The 13,870-nt window shown below is 43.4% G+C and overlaps 1 protein-coding gene across 1 annotated transcript in view; it reads left to right on the forward strand.

The window, feature by feature from the left end:
• The window catches only part of DOCK8 (dedicator of cytokinesis 8), a 239,907-nt gene that overhangs the window by 115,157 nt on the left and 110,880 nt on the right, over positions 1-13,870 (forward strand). The window lies entirely within an intron of this gene.

Raw genomic sequence — 13,870 nt, forward strand, 5'->3', positions numbered from 1 at the left:
CAGCTACTTGGGAGGCTGAGGCAGGAGAATAGCTTCAACCCAGGAGGCAGAGGTTGCAGTGAGCCAAGATCGCACCACTGGACTCCAGCCTGGGAGACAGAACCAGACTCTGTCTCAAAAAAGAAAAAAAAAAAGAAAAAGAAAAAGAAAAGCAGGTTCTTGGAAAACCATTGAACTCACATTCTGAGTTTTATTTGAATAATGTTTTCTCATCCTTCAACCTGTCTTCCTACTTCCTAAGTTTTAGGGAAATGAAATGTGGTATTTATGTAATGATAGGTGATTGCCACATCTCTTTCTAAACATAGTCCACCTAATTCTCTTTAACAAGAAAGTGTTACTTCAGATGTAATTGTAGTTTAGGATTATAGTGGACATATGTTTTCCAGAGATTAAAAAGAAAAAAAAAATCTGCTAGTCATGACCTTTGTTTTCCTCTGTGCAGAAGGACATACTAGAAAAAGAGCAATGTGACCAAAATGTGCTAGTTGTCAAAAGAGCTAAAGATTAGCTATTTCCAATAGAATTTACAGCAATAACATAATAGTGGCACACATTCCAAAAGAATTTATGGCAGTAACAGAAATGTTCTATATGTGTGCCACCAGTACAATAGCCACTAATCACATGTGGCTGTTCAACATTTGAAATGTGGCTAGTGCAATGGAGGAACTGAAAAAATAATTTTAATTAATTTTAATTTAAAGTCAAGTAGCTGTATGTGTCTACCATATTGGAGAGTACAGAGCTAGACACTAAAGGCCTAACAGGTTGGGCTGCCTTGGTTTCTGAATTGCATATGGTGGCACCTGACCTATTCTGTGTGGTCTGGAAGAAGTGCTTGTCAGCACACATCTGCCAAAGGCATTAATGCTCATACAAGTCTTTATTTTGAGAATATTTCCCTTAATGCAGAAAATGATGCTGTCTGTAAAAAGCATCTCTTCCCCACCATCCAGAAATAACATTGCTGTTTTCTGTATTTTTATATAAAAGAAATACAGTGGTACCGATTCGGTTGAAGTCTTCTTTATCCCCAGTCTCCAGTCACAGACTTTTACCTCACCTCCTAAACTTTTATCATCAGGAAATTATGTGTGTCCTATTTTTTCTCCTTTTACACACACTTACACACACACACACATCTGTGAACAGTCAATGCCATTATCTTTATATTCATTTAAAATGTACACAAATGACTTCACACTCTAGGTCAGGGGTCCCCAACCCCCGGGCCATAGACCGTTACTGGTCCTTGGCCTGTGAGGAACCAGACTGCACGGCAGAACATGAGCAGCGGGTGAGTGAAGCTTCATTTACAGCCGCTCCCCATTGCTTGTATTACCACCTGAGCTCCTCCTCCTGTCAGATCAGGAGCGACATTAGATTCTCACAGGAGCACGAACCCTATTGTGAACTGCATATGTGAGGGATCTAGGTTGTGCACTGCTTATGAGAATCTAATGCCTGATAATCTGTGGCTGTCTCCCATCACCTTCACATGGGGCCCTCTAGTTGCAGGAAAACAAGCTCAGGACTCCTACTGATTCTATATTATGATGAGTTATATAATTATTTCATTATAGATTGCAATGTAATAAGAATAGAAATAAAATACACAATAAATAGAATGTGCTTGAGTCATCCCAAAACCATCCCCTATCCCCCGCTGCCACCCCAGTCCATGGAAAATTGTCTTCCATTAAACCGGTCTCTGCTGTCAAAAAGGTTGAGGTTTGCTGCTCTAGCTGTTATATTATACTTCGTTTTTGTCACTCAAAAGATTGATTTGTTTTTCTTTTTTCTTTTTTCTTTTTTTGTTTGAGTATTACTATGAAGTCATGAGTCATTTTTCTTTCTACTTACCCAGATTTCCACAAATTTTACCAATGCAACCTTTTTAATGGCTTGCATTTTTAGAAATATCAATATTGATTCATATAAAGGTTTGTTATTATTATTATTATTTTTTTTTTTTTTTTTTTTTTGAGACAGAGTCTCGCTCTATCACCCAGGCTGGAGTGCAGTGGTGTGATCTCGGCTCACTGCAACCTCCGCCTCCTGGGTTCAAACGATTCTCCTGCCTCAGCCGCCCGAGTAGCTGGGACTACAGGCGCCTGCCACCGCACTTAGTTAATTCTTATATTTTTAGTAGAGACAGGGTTACACCATCTTGGCCAGGCTGGTCTTGAACTCCTGATCTCGTTATCCACCTGCCTCGGCCTCCCAAAGTGCTGGGATTACAGGCGTGAGCCACCGTGCCCATCCTGTTATTTCTTTTAACTGCTGTATGGTATTCCTTTGTGAAGAAGCCATATTTTATTCATTTCCTTGTTGATATGCATTTATGTCTTTTTCAAGTTTTCAGCTCTTACAAACACTATGGAGTAAGATTTTTTGTCTTTGCCCCTCTGTACACATTTGTGAAAGTTTCTTTAAGAAATACACCTAAACGTGAAATTACCAAGTCACAAGTAATATACATTTCAGCCTTAGCTTTCTAAAATTTTACATTTGCAGTCCTAACAGCAGTGTAAGACAATTCCCATTTTCCAGTTCCTCACCCATACTTTCCAGTAGGACATGTGTGGAACTAAAATGCAAAGAACTTCAGAGCTCACCTGATCCAAGCATCCCCACCCTTACATTTCCAGATGCACAAAAATTAAGACCCAGAAAGGATAAGTGAATGGTTCCTTGAGATCAAAAATTACAGCGAGGTGGCCAGACACAGTGGCTCACACTATAACCCTGCTGCTTTGGGAGGCTGAGGCTGGAGGATCACTTGAAGCTAGGAGTTTAAGATCAGCCCGGGCAACATAGTGAGACCCCATCTTTACAAAACATTTTTAAAATTACCCAGGTGTGGTATCGTGCATCTCTGTAGTTCTAGCTACTCAGAAGGCTGAGGCAGAGGATTGTTGAGCCCAGAAATTCAAGGTAACAGTGAGCTATGGTCGTGCCACTCCTCTCCAGATCAAGCAACGGAGTGAGACCCTATCTCTAGAAAAAATAATAGTTTAGAAAATAAAATTATAGTGAGAAACACAAACAGCTATTCACACAGTTAGGAATGGAGAGTTCTTCATTACAGTATTCAGGAGGTGTACACATATTTCCCCATTTAATCCTTCCTGGAGCAGCTCTTCATTTTCAATCCTCATTCCTTACATCTAAACTTAGTCCCCAAGTCTCCCTCCTAGATGAGATAAGCATTCTTAGGATGCAGTAGTTTCAATTCTCTATTCCTTAGAGGAAGATGAAGGCATTAAAATGTTTGCTTATGGATGCTTTGTATCTTTTAGAAACTTTATCCTATAATCGGGGAAAAAATGCTTGTGGCATTGGAATAGATTTATTTGCATCCAATGAACTCTATAGTTATTCAACTTCTGCTCGCATTTAAATCAGCATTTAATCACCCACAGGTGGCATTTACAACGCTGTCTACTTCTTGCTGCAAGTATTATCCCTTAATTACATCACAGTGGGACTTAGAACGCATTAGCGCACTGAATGATTCAGAAATGTAGGAGGCCAAAGAAGGACAAGTCTGGACGGTTTTCAATGGACCCAACTTGTCATCATGAGAAACAGACCCGCAAATATAGAGTTAATATTCTTGAGCTGTACTGGGCACTGTAGAAGTGCCAAGGACACCCCGTTAGAAATGCCAAGGCCACTCTGTTAGAAACTAGGTCTTTACTCTGGGGAATGACAGAAGAGACTTCTCTCTAGTATGGTTGTGGCCCCTTCTCTTGGCTCCCAGGTCACCATATTTTATAGTCTATTTAAGGAAAGAGAGAGAGAATGAACTTGGTTCAGAATCTTCAGGAAAATTTCACAGAATTTAGGAAGCATCTTTCCTAAATCTCTTGTTTTAAATTTTTGGTTTTCTTCTCCAGTTCTTGTCTGCTTTAGAGTGGTTTTGATTAGATTGGTCTTGACAGTTCCCCAGTCCCAGACGAGTGTCCCCTTTCCTGCACCTCCCCCCATCCACGACATGAAAATGGAAAGAATCCAGTGAGGTTTGAACCCCAGATAAAATTGGCAAGCTAAGTTTGCCTTGGGTGACCTCACCTTTTCATTTCTGTCCATTTTCCTCTCTTTTTGTTCCTTGCCATCGCCCCATACCTCAAACGACCTGCGACTCGTGGCTTTTCTATGCTGATCCCCAAAATAAAAGTCTCTTTTCAAGCAAAGATCTCTAAACTCATTCGCTATGGTATCAATAACAGGTATGGATTAGTCTTATCACTCCCAAGAGTATTATCATTTTGTGCCGGGTGCGGTGGCTCACGCCTGTAATCCTAGCTCTTTCGGAGGCTGAGGCGGGTGAATCACCTGAGTGAGGTCAAGAGTTCGAGACTAGCCTGGCCAACATGGTAAACCCTCATCTCTACTAAAAATACAAAAAGTAGCTGGGCATGGTGGTGGGTGTCTGTAATCCCAGCTACTTAGGAGGCTGAGGCAGGAGAATCTCTTGAACCCAGGAAGCAGAAGTTGCAGTGAGCTGAGATCCCGCCATTGCACTCCAGCCTGGGCAACAGAGCAAAAAAAAAAAAAAAAAAAAAAAGCATTATCATTTTGGCGAGGACAGCAGTTCCTATTTCTTAATTGAAGAAATCCAGATTTCTTCTCATTCCAAGAGTCTGTCAGGTAACTTTTTCACTGTTGATGTTGCTATTTCCATGCCAATCAGTAATCCTGGTCATAGTTGTGTCCCTTAAAGAGATCAAATAAATGAAAATGAAGATTTGTGGGGCAGATAAATTCAGGGATATTTCTTCGTTTATAGAGGATTCACCTCATGAATTTGAAATATGGCTTGACTTATAAAAAGTTGATCTACCTGGAACTTGTAGACAATACATCTATCGGGCCAAACAATAAATGCTTACACTGAGAAAGCCAGGTTTGGGATTTCAAATTCGTGTGCCCTTAACATAAACTGCAGAGCCCCCTTGGGTGGAGGGAACTATTACCTGGTTCTAATGGCAGATGTCATCTGGCCTTGAGTGCCAGTGGTAACCAGAGTCACATATTTGAGGATTTTGGTATTGATGAGGGTTGCAGTTGAACATCACCTGAGTTGAACTCCAGTTATCTTTACCTCTCTTAAAGGAGCAGCTGCCACAGAGCCTCAGGTGAAGTTGGCTTGGGATAGACCCGCATTGCCTTCCAGTCCCCAGCCTCACCTTCCTCCCACCTTTTCACTGCCTCTTTTCTTTGCCCTGCCCCTTCAGGTGTCCTGTGCGGGGCACCATTCGAGTTGCATTCTATTGTATTAGGTTGGTGCAAATGTAACTGTGGTAATGTGTGAGTGCTGCCCCGTGTCTCTACCTTATTCAAGTTTCTTTAAGGAACAGCTGTAGATGAGTTCTGGTAGAACTGGGTAGTGCTCCCGGAAGTATCCCCACGGGTCAGTGGGGGTTGGGCATTCATAAAATAAATCCTTGCTCTAACAATAGAGACCGACTTCTAGAGCCAGAAGTGTTCATCCCAGGAATGACCAGGGGCTCTCAAACCAGGGACTTGGGCCCTCTTCAGTGCCATGTGCAGCCTCTGTGGGTTAGAGGCATGGAGCTAGAGCAGGGTCCTCTGAACCAGAGCCAGGCAGGAGGCTCTGAGAAATCAGAAGCAGAAGCACAGCAATTCCGAAAGCAGAGCAGAACAGCTGGAAAAAACTGAGTTGATGAAAGGGATTATCTAAATCCGAGCTTGGCATTCCTTGCTCTGTGTTCAGATTAAGAAAACACTAGTGGTTTGCCTAGGAACACATTTTCACCAACTCCTGGCTTGTTTTCCATGTGGCCCAACAGCTGGTACTAGAGACACCAGCTGCTTTCTGGTGGGGGCAGAATGAAAACAGCATGGGCTGAAGCCAAGGCCCAGCGAGGCCTTCAAGGGCATCCTATCCTGAGGCCACCATGGGGGGTATGTGCAGAGATCACAGGCGCTGAGGTTGTAATGAGCTTGTTAAGCTCCCTGCCGTCCCTTTAACTGGTGATTACAGTAAAGAGAGCCACATAAAGTATATTTTCATCTCTCATTTCAGCCCCCGAGAGCCTCTGAGGTCTTGTTTATCCAATTATCAGACTTGCTGTGGAGGACTGTGCTTGCCGAGAACAAGCGTATCAGTTGGAGCATGATTTCTCTGATGGATAATTAGCTGTTTTCAGCACTCCTCCTATTCAACTGAATGTTCTCAGACCAGAAGTCTGATCTGACCTAACGGGGATGTGCTCGCATATCGCAGTGGAGTCTTAAGGAGTACTACACGCCTTCTCTTCTGCGGGGGAAAAAGAATGGCATAGCATGTATGCAGAAGCTGGCAGGAAGGAACATCTGCGAGTTATGATTTAGTGACTAGAATTTCTAAGGAAAGAAATGAACCAGAAATAACTCCAAACAAAGTGGTTAGGAAGGGGGGCAGAACATGGGGAGTATCTTTGAAAGGGACTTTATTTCATCCCAGGAAATGGATTCCCAGTTTAAGCCCAGTGAGCTCTATATTAGGAGTGGATCTTCTCAGTGCTGGGGGAAGGAAGGGTGGTTGTGCATCAGAGTTGAGTGTCCAGCCCCACCCTGGAGACTCCCATTCAGGAGGTCTGGGATGGGGCACTGGTGGTCTGACACTCTCTTTTGTTCACATCAAATCTTCCCCCTCCTTCTCATGGAAGGGAAGCTTCCACCAACCCTTAGTGAGTTCCTCTACTGTGTGGAGTTGTCCAATGCTCCATACCAGGCACAGCAGCTCACACCTGCAATCCCAGCGCTTTGGGAGGCCAAGGCGGGAGGATCCATTGAGCCCAGGAGTTCAAGACCAGCCTAGGCTACATAGTGAGACCCTGTCTCTACAACAACAGCAACAAATTAGCCAGGGGAGGGGGTCCGCACCTGCAGTCCCAGTTACTTGGGAGGCTGAGGCAGGAGGATCGCTTAACCTAGGAAGGTCGAGGCTACAGTGAGCCGTGATCATGCCCACTGCCCTCCAGCCTGGGCGACCGAGTGAGACACTCTCAAAAAACAGAAAACTCTGTCCTAAGTATAAGATGATTTGGAAGCCCAGTCCTTGGTTTTATTAGGCTTAGCAAGCAGTTGCTTATGGAACAGAAGCTTTTATAAACAAACCATTTACTTAGGAAGGGCAGCGGCAGCCCAGGCAAAATCTAGTCATTTAAATTAGCCAAGGAATGGAAACAAAGAGAAAGTGAATTTCTGGTGCTGGTTGCAGCTTGGTCTCAATAATAAATCAGGAACACAATCCCCGCATTCCTAATGCCTTGCTCCAAAACTCAGCAATCCTCCTATTTGTAAAAACGAAAAAATTCAGGAGGGAACCAATTGCCTAAGGTTATGACAGCAAAGCTACCATTCCAGTATAACATTCAACCACTAGAGGGCACAATTCACTCACTTTCTAGATTCAGACACACGACTACCTTTTTCGTTACAAAACATATGAAGTCGTGATTTATGAAAGTAGGACGCATATTTTACTTTTTGCCCTTGAAGTGCAGGACCAAGAAAAACTGAAAAGTATTGCAGCGTCCTACGTGATCACTATTGTCATTTTTCGCAAAGAATTTTATTCTAGCCTGTCAGTTTCTGCCTCCTTTCATTAGTAAGTCCTGACCTTAGACCTCTGGCATGTTTGGGGAAGGTGTAGTGGGGAGGGGGATCAAGAGATGCATCCCTTAAGGTAGCTAGAGATCGAAATCTTATCATTTTGGGGAGAGTTGCTTACTATAAATATTTACACATTCACTAATTCTGCCTCGTATGTAAACCAAAGAATGTGCCGAATTTTCCTAGAATCATGGTTGAGGCAGGTAGGAAGTAGGAGTAAGGAGGTGCTGTGTGCATTAGTGTCACTGATTCCACCGTTCACAACTCCATATCACTCTCCTTATTTTATACTCATTTGAGTCCACAATGCTTTGGTGTTACAGCCCATGTACAACTGTCCTCCCTAAAAGTCCTGCTGTCGGTTTAACAGTAACGAATGTCATTTTTCCACTATCCTTTACATAGAATTCAGCAGGAAGGTTCATGAGGCATCGTGTTTCTACATGGGTTACACTGGTTGATGGAGGCAGTAGCAATGGAGAAGTAGTGATGAAATAAAAGCAAAGTTAGGCTTGCATTTGACTGTGATCTTGAATAAATTTGTCTAGATTAGAGGGAGCACCTAAAATCCAAAAAGCCTTTTTTACTTTGATTTCTATACTTTTGTTAGTTTTAAAAATTATTTTTAAAAATCAGTCCTTTGAAGTGGCTTGTTCTCTTCTGATGAGACAGCTTTGGGGAACTGTTTAGTCTTATTTCTTTTGTGAGTGGGAAGTTGTGGGGACGCTACTTTGTAGCTTTTTCATCCTCAGTTCTGACCTCCTCATGTACTTTACAGATGCCCCCAAAGGTCAGCATTCATCCACCTTTCCCTGGGAGTGTTTGGCCATCTCTAAAGCAGAGGTATTTTAACAGCTCTCCTTAATGGATGTCCTATGGTTTCAGGCCTCAGACAGGCTACCCTTGGGTCCTCAGCAGAAGTAGGGAATCATCTTATACTTCCGGATCGTCTTATACTCAGGAAAAATATGAGATGCTGCGTCAGGGTTTCCCAAGGAAAGAAACTGAGTGGGAGGTGCAGGTAAACCCCACAGTACAAAATAAAACAGAGCTGTCAGTAGTTGAAAGGACTGTATTTTGACAGCATAATAAGGTAATTGTTTAAAACCATGGCTAATTCATCAGATGTCATGTGTCTTTTATAGTTAAAAGATGGAATTTCTTTACCCACTGGTATAAACAACAGAAAGATTCTAAAACTTTCAAAAAATGTGCCAGTTCTGCCTGCTTTGTTTCATGTTCTTTGACAACTTTCAAAATGTAAACTGAGATTCATGTAACTATTAGTGGGAATATAAATATCATGGCTTCATAAGGATAAAATTAGAGGAGCTTAACATAATGGCTCATTTTAATGATTTCTAAGGGGTTTCCATGCCCAGGTTAATAATTGTACATTTAGCAATAAGAAAATCTCAAAGCCTATTTCTTATCTTTCCCTAGAGTTATAGCTTTTAAACCCAACCTGGTCGTTCCTTTTGTACCACTCCACTCACTCGATAAGGGTGACATGGGCTGAGCTTTCTCTCCTATCAGGGTTCAAAGACAAGTTTAGTAGCGTTTCTAAACTTCCCTCAATCAGCTCACAGGAAACAGACCAGTTTCGTTATCCTATTAACAGATTTACATTTCTGTTCTCTCAAAGTGTCAGTTAATGTCCTTAAAGGTAATATGCACAAATATACACAATAGTCTCTGAATTTTTCTCGGAAACCTTAGAATTCCGATTCATTCTCTTTGGCTCAGACTTGGGTGAATTTGCTTCTCAGAGTAGGGGCATGAACAATTATTCTTCACTTAATGTAATCTGTTTCTTCTTTCTCTTTCCCCCGCCCTCCAATAGCCCTTCTGAGCTTGTTTGTTCTTCCCTTACTCCCATTGTTGAAAACGTAGCCTCCCCTCGTTCTCACCTTTCCAGAAATCTCCCTGTGCTCCTCAAGCTCGGCTCATCGCAAACTTGGAGTTCTGTTTTCTCATGCCCTTCTTGCGTTTTCTTCTTTTAAGAGACAGAGTCTTGCTCGGTCTCCCAGATTGGAGTGAAGTGGTATGATTCTAGCTCACTGCAGCCTCAAACTCCTGGGCTCAAGCGATCCTCCCACCTCAGCCTCCCGAGAAGCTAGGACCACTGTTGTGTGTCACCACGCCAGCTACTTATTTTATCTTTTCTAGAGACAAGGTCTCACTCTGTTGCCCAGGCTGGTCTTGAACTCCTAGCCTCAAGCAATCTTCCTACCTCAGCCTCCCAAAGGACTGGGAGGTGCCACTCTTCTTGCATTTTTTACCTTTGCATTTATTTCCTGGTTACAATACTTTTAACTTAATGACTGTTGAACTAGATTCTGCCAATGTACATGCCGTCCAGGACACGTTCATGCCACTTTAATTCTCTTAGAACATCAGTGAGATAGTCTCACTGGGGAGAGAGAAAGGGCAGGGGTTTGGTTGTCTGGCAGGTTTTCTTTCACTTTAATAACCAGCCTACCCTCGGGGGGAGGAATTGATTGACGGCTGCTTCCTCTTTTGTAAAGAACAAACATCCAATTAGTGGTTTGTCCTCACTCTGCGGCTAAGGGGAATAATAACCCCTGTGCTCCTCAATGCCGCTCCCTGCATTATTTTGAAACCAATATAATTTTGTTGGGACGGAATGTAGATAGCAACCTTAACGGGGAGGAATGTGGAAGAAGAATCACTGAAGGGGGACCAGTCAGCCTGACAGGCGGCAACTCTGGTGCTAAAGAATGGACACAGGATCAGAGCTGTGGACCTCCGTCCTGACTGCAAACTTCCTGAGGGTGGCAGAGATTCATACTATTTCTCCCATCAGGACAAAAATCAGTGTGTTGGAGCTCACTCAGGAAGTGCTTTTTGGGATTGGCATGGGAAGGGGATGAGGCCGGTTGACAGTTAGCCTCGTTCACTGGGGTTTTGTTGTAGGAGCTGGGTGGTGGCACCATATGGCCAACAGGAGACGCCAGTGACATCCCTAATTTCTCTAGCTTCCTGATAGGTCCTGGTAGGGTCGGGGGTCCACCAGGATTTGCCTTGTATGGTCTACCTCTGACTGAAATTAAACTCTAAGTAGGTAACTGGGGAAGGCCTTTCTCCAGTGAAGTTTTGATGTAATCTCATCATCGGGGACTGGATTGGACCTGGAGAAATCAGTTTTTCTATAGTCTTGTTTCTAGAGTGGCACCCTGGTGTTGGGCAGGTCAGAAGGACAGATAGTTGGTCACTACCTTCAACACCAATCATGGCTGGAAAAGGGCCCCAGTAGGGAGTGCCTTTCTCACTTACCAATCACAAAGGCTCGAAGGTTGTCTGCAATTCTTTCGGGTGCCACAAAGCTGTCATTAGAGCTGCCTATTGGCAAATCACGTTCAAGTTTTTGATCATCACATTGCAGTCTTCCTTCACTGTTTCTTCCCCGGGTCCTGGAATTAAGACTGGGCTCCATTTGACAAGTTATCTTCTATGCAGGTAGAGCAGGCTACGTCAGCTCACAGCATCTACTCAGTAGGCACAGAAATACCCATTGAATGGGACTGAGAAAGTGGAATGGGAGGGGAAGGTGTGAAGAACAGGAAGGTTTCCTCTTTATGTCCCAAGTCTGTCTACTTAGAGCAACAGGATGGTGATGATGCTTTCTGGTTAAAGACGTCATGGCAACAGTCTTCCCTTGACAGCTCTCTAGCAATAGCCAGTGGCATGTAAACCCTGCATTTTTGCACTGTATCCAGTGTTTCCAACTCCCTTATAGAACTTTCCCTGAAGTCAGCAAGAACCCTGTGAGAATCAGGATTTGTCTAGAAATTTAGCATTTACCTAATCAATGATTCTCTAGACATGCCAGTACCTCTAAAGGATTCATATGCGTGTTTGGTGGGCTTCAAGCATGTGGCAATTTGGAGAAGGAAGTGGAGAATGCAGTAGCAGCAGGAGAAATGTCTGATGTTGCTAAACATCAACTCCACGGCAAACCTAGAACTGGGGGAATGGGAGGCATGGTGCGGGTAGCTGCTGACACACAGCTCTGGAGACAGCTGCCTGCAAAGCTGGATGGGACTTCAGGCAATAAGCTTGTACTAACTGCCTGTCAACATTGTGACAGGAGCCATGGTCCACATCGAGCATAGAATTATTATTACTACTAAGCATGAGCCTCACCATGATGCTCTTGGGGTGGAACACAAGAGCCCAGAGAGAATATGCTTATTTTATGCAACCTCTAATGTTTCCTCCCAGAGTTGTGATGAAACTGAACCAAACTCTAGCATGAGAATTGGTATCCCAGGTTAGCAGCCAAAACAAGTGACACTTGGCCAGGCATGGTGGCTCACGCCTGTAATCCCAGCATCTTGGGAATCGGGAGGTGGGTGGATCGTGCGCCCGGAAGAGAGTTTGGAGATGTGCCTGGCCAACATAGCGTGAAACCCCGCCTCTACTAAAATGAAACAGCTGGGCTGGTGGTGGGCTTCAGCAATCCCAGCTACTTGGGAGGCTGAGGCAGGAGAACGCTGAACTCTGAGGCGAGGTTGCAGGAGTCGAGATCACACCACCGCACTCTAGCCCAGCCACACAGTGTGAGACTCTATCTGAAAAAAAAAAAAAAAAAAAAGTGCTGATACTTAATCTAGCTCTGAAAGAAATGAAGTCTGTAAGAGGGACTGTTAACCCTCAAAATGGTCTGGGGATGCTACATGAAGTCTGTAAGAGGGACTGTTAACCCTCAAAATGGTCTGGGGATGCTACATCCCCTTGTGGACCTGTCACACTGCTGTGAGTATAGGGAGTGGGAACCCTTCTTCTCAGCTCCTTCCTCACCATGTGTCATTTAGGGACAAAGGGAACAGGATATCTGCCCTTTGAAAAATCTCATATGCCTAGCAATACTCACCACCCTGTGAATAATGTTGATGCATTCACTTAACCAATATTATAAGCCCCTGCTGTGTGTCAGACACTATGCCTGGTGCTGAAATAGACAAGGAGGGGTGTCTTTGAAGGCAAATCCCAGTCTCCTAAGAGACACTAGAACCACAGGCAACTACGCTGATCTATGCAATGACATGTAATGCAACTTTGTCCTGCAACCACCTTGAGATCTTTGAAAGTTCTCCTATCTCCAAAACTCAGACAAATCCTCTCTCTTGCCAAGTGCCTAAAGCAAGGATGTGTTTATAGAGGTAGCTGGGGGCATCTGGTCAATTTATTTCCTAGCAGACCTGCTGTTTCCCCCGATTCCAATACTTTCTTCCCCACCCCAAACCAAGGCATCTAGCAATGTTAAAAACATCAAGAGAGATAAAACAAGCATTTTAATGAAGATTATTGATTTATTCATTGGCTGTTTCTTTAAATACATAGAGAACTAATAAAGGATCTACCCCAAATAACCAAAAATATCAGCCTCAGCACCAGCAGAAATTGGAAGCGTTCTGGTATTTATATGTGTTTTGCTCAGCTGGCAGATTTGTTGTAGGAAACTATTTGCAAAGCCTGGGAAAAATGTGCTCCCACTGTCTGTTAAAGGAACATGCAGGTTGGTTGGTGCCAGTTCTCCATCTGACAATTCTGTCTGGTGGCCTTAAAAAAAAAAAAAAAAACAGCATAGTCCAGATTTGGACTATGCAAATGGTATCTTTAAACTTAACTTTTAGATCTTGAGCAAAGCCAAATATTATTGAAATGTTTATTTTGGTTTTAACTGCAGGAGGTTTTCATTCAAAATGTGTTGCTTTAGGGGAAAAGGAAGGATGTTTATACTAGGTACTTTTTAGCATTCTTCTTTAGGAGACATTAATTAATTTAGTTCATATAATCAAAACTGGAATCAAGGAAAAATTATTTATACTTTTAGAAATTCTCATGTTCTTATACTTCTTTGGAGATTGAATTGACTCCAAAGAGACTATTTTGTGATTAAGAATATTTTTGTGGCCGGGCACGGTGGCTCACGCCTGTAATCCCAGCACTTTGGGAGGCCAAGGCAGGTGGATCACCTGAGACCAGCAGTTCGAGACCAGCCTGGCCAACATGGCAAAACCCTGTCTTTACTAAAACTACTAAAATTAGCCAGCTGTGGCAGCGGATGCCTGTAATCCCAGCTACTCAGAAGGCTGAGGCAGGAGACTCACTTGAACCTGGGAAGCAGAGGTGGCACTGGGCCAAGATCACGGCATTCCACTCCAGCCTGGGTGACAGAGCAAGTCTCCGTCTAAAAAAAAAAAAGAATATT

Source organism: Papio anubis, chromosome 13, assembly GCF_008728515.1.
Source record: "Papio anubis isolate 15944 chromosome 13, Panubis1.0, whole genome shotgun sequence".
Lineage (NCBI taxonomy): Eukaryota > Metazoa > Chordata > Mammalia > Primates > Cercopithecidae > Papio > Papio anubis.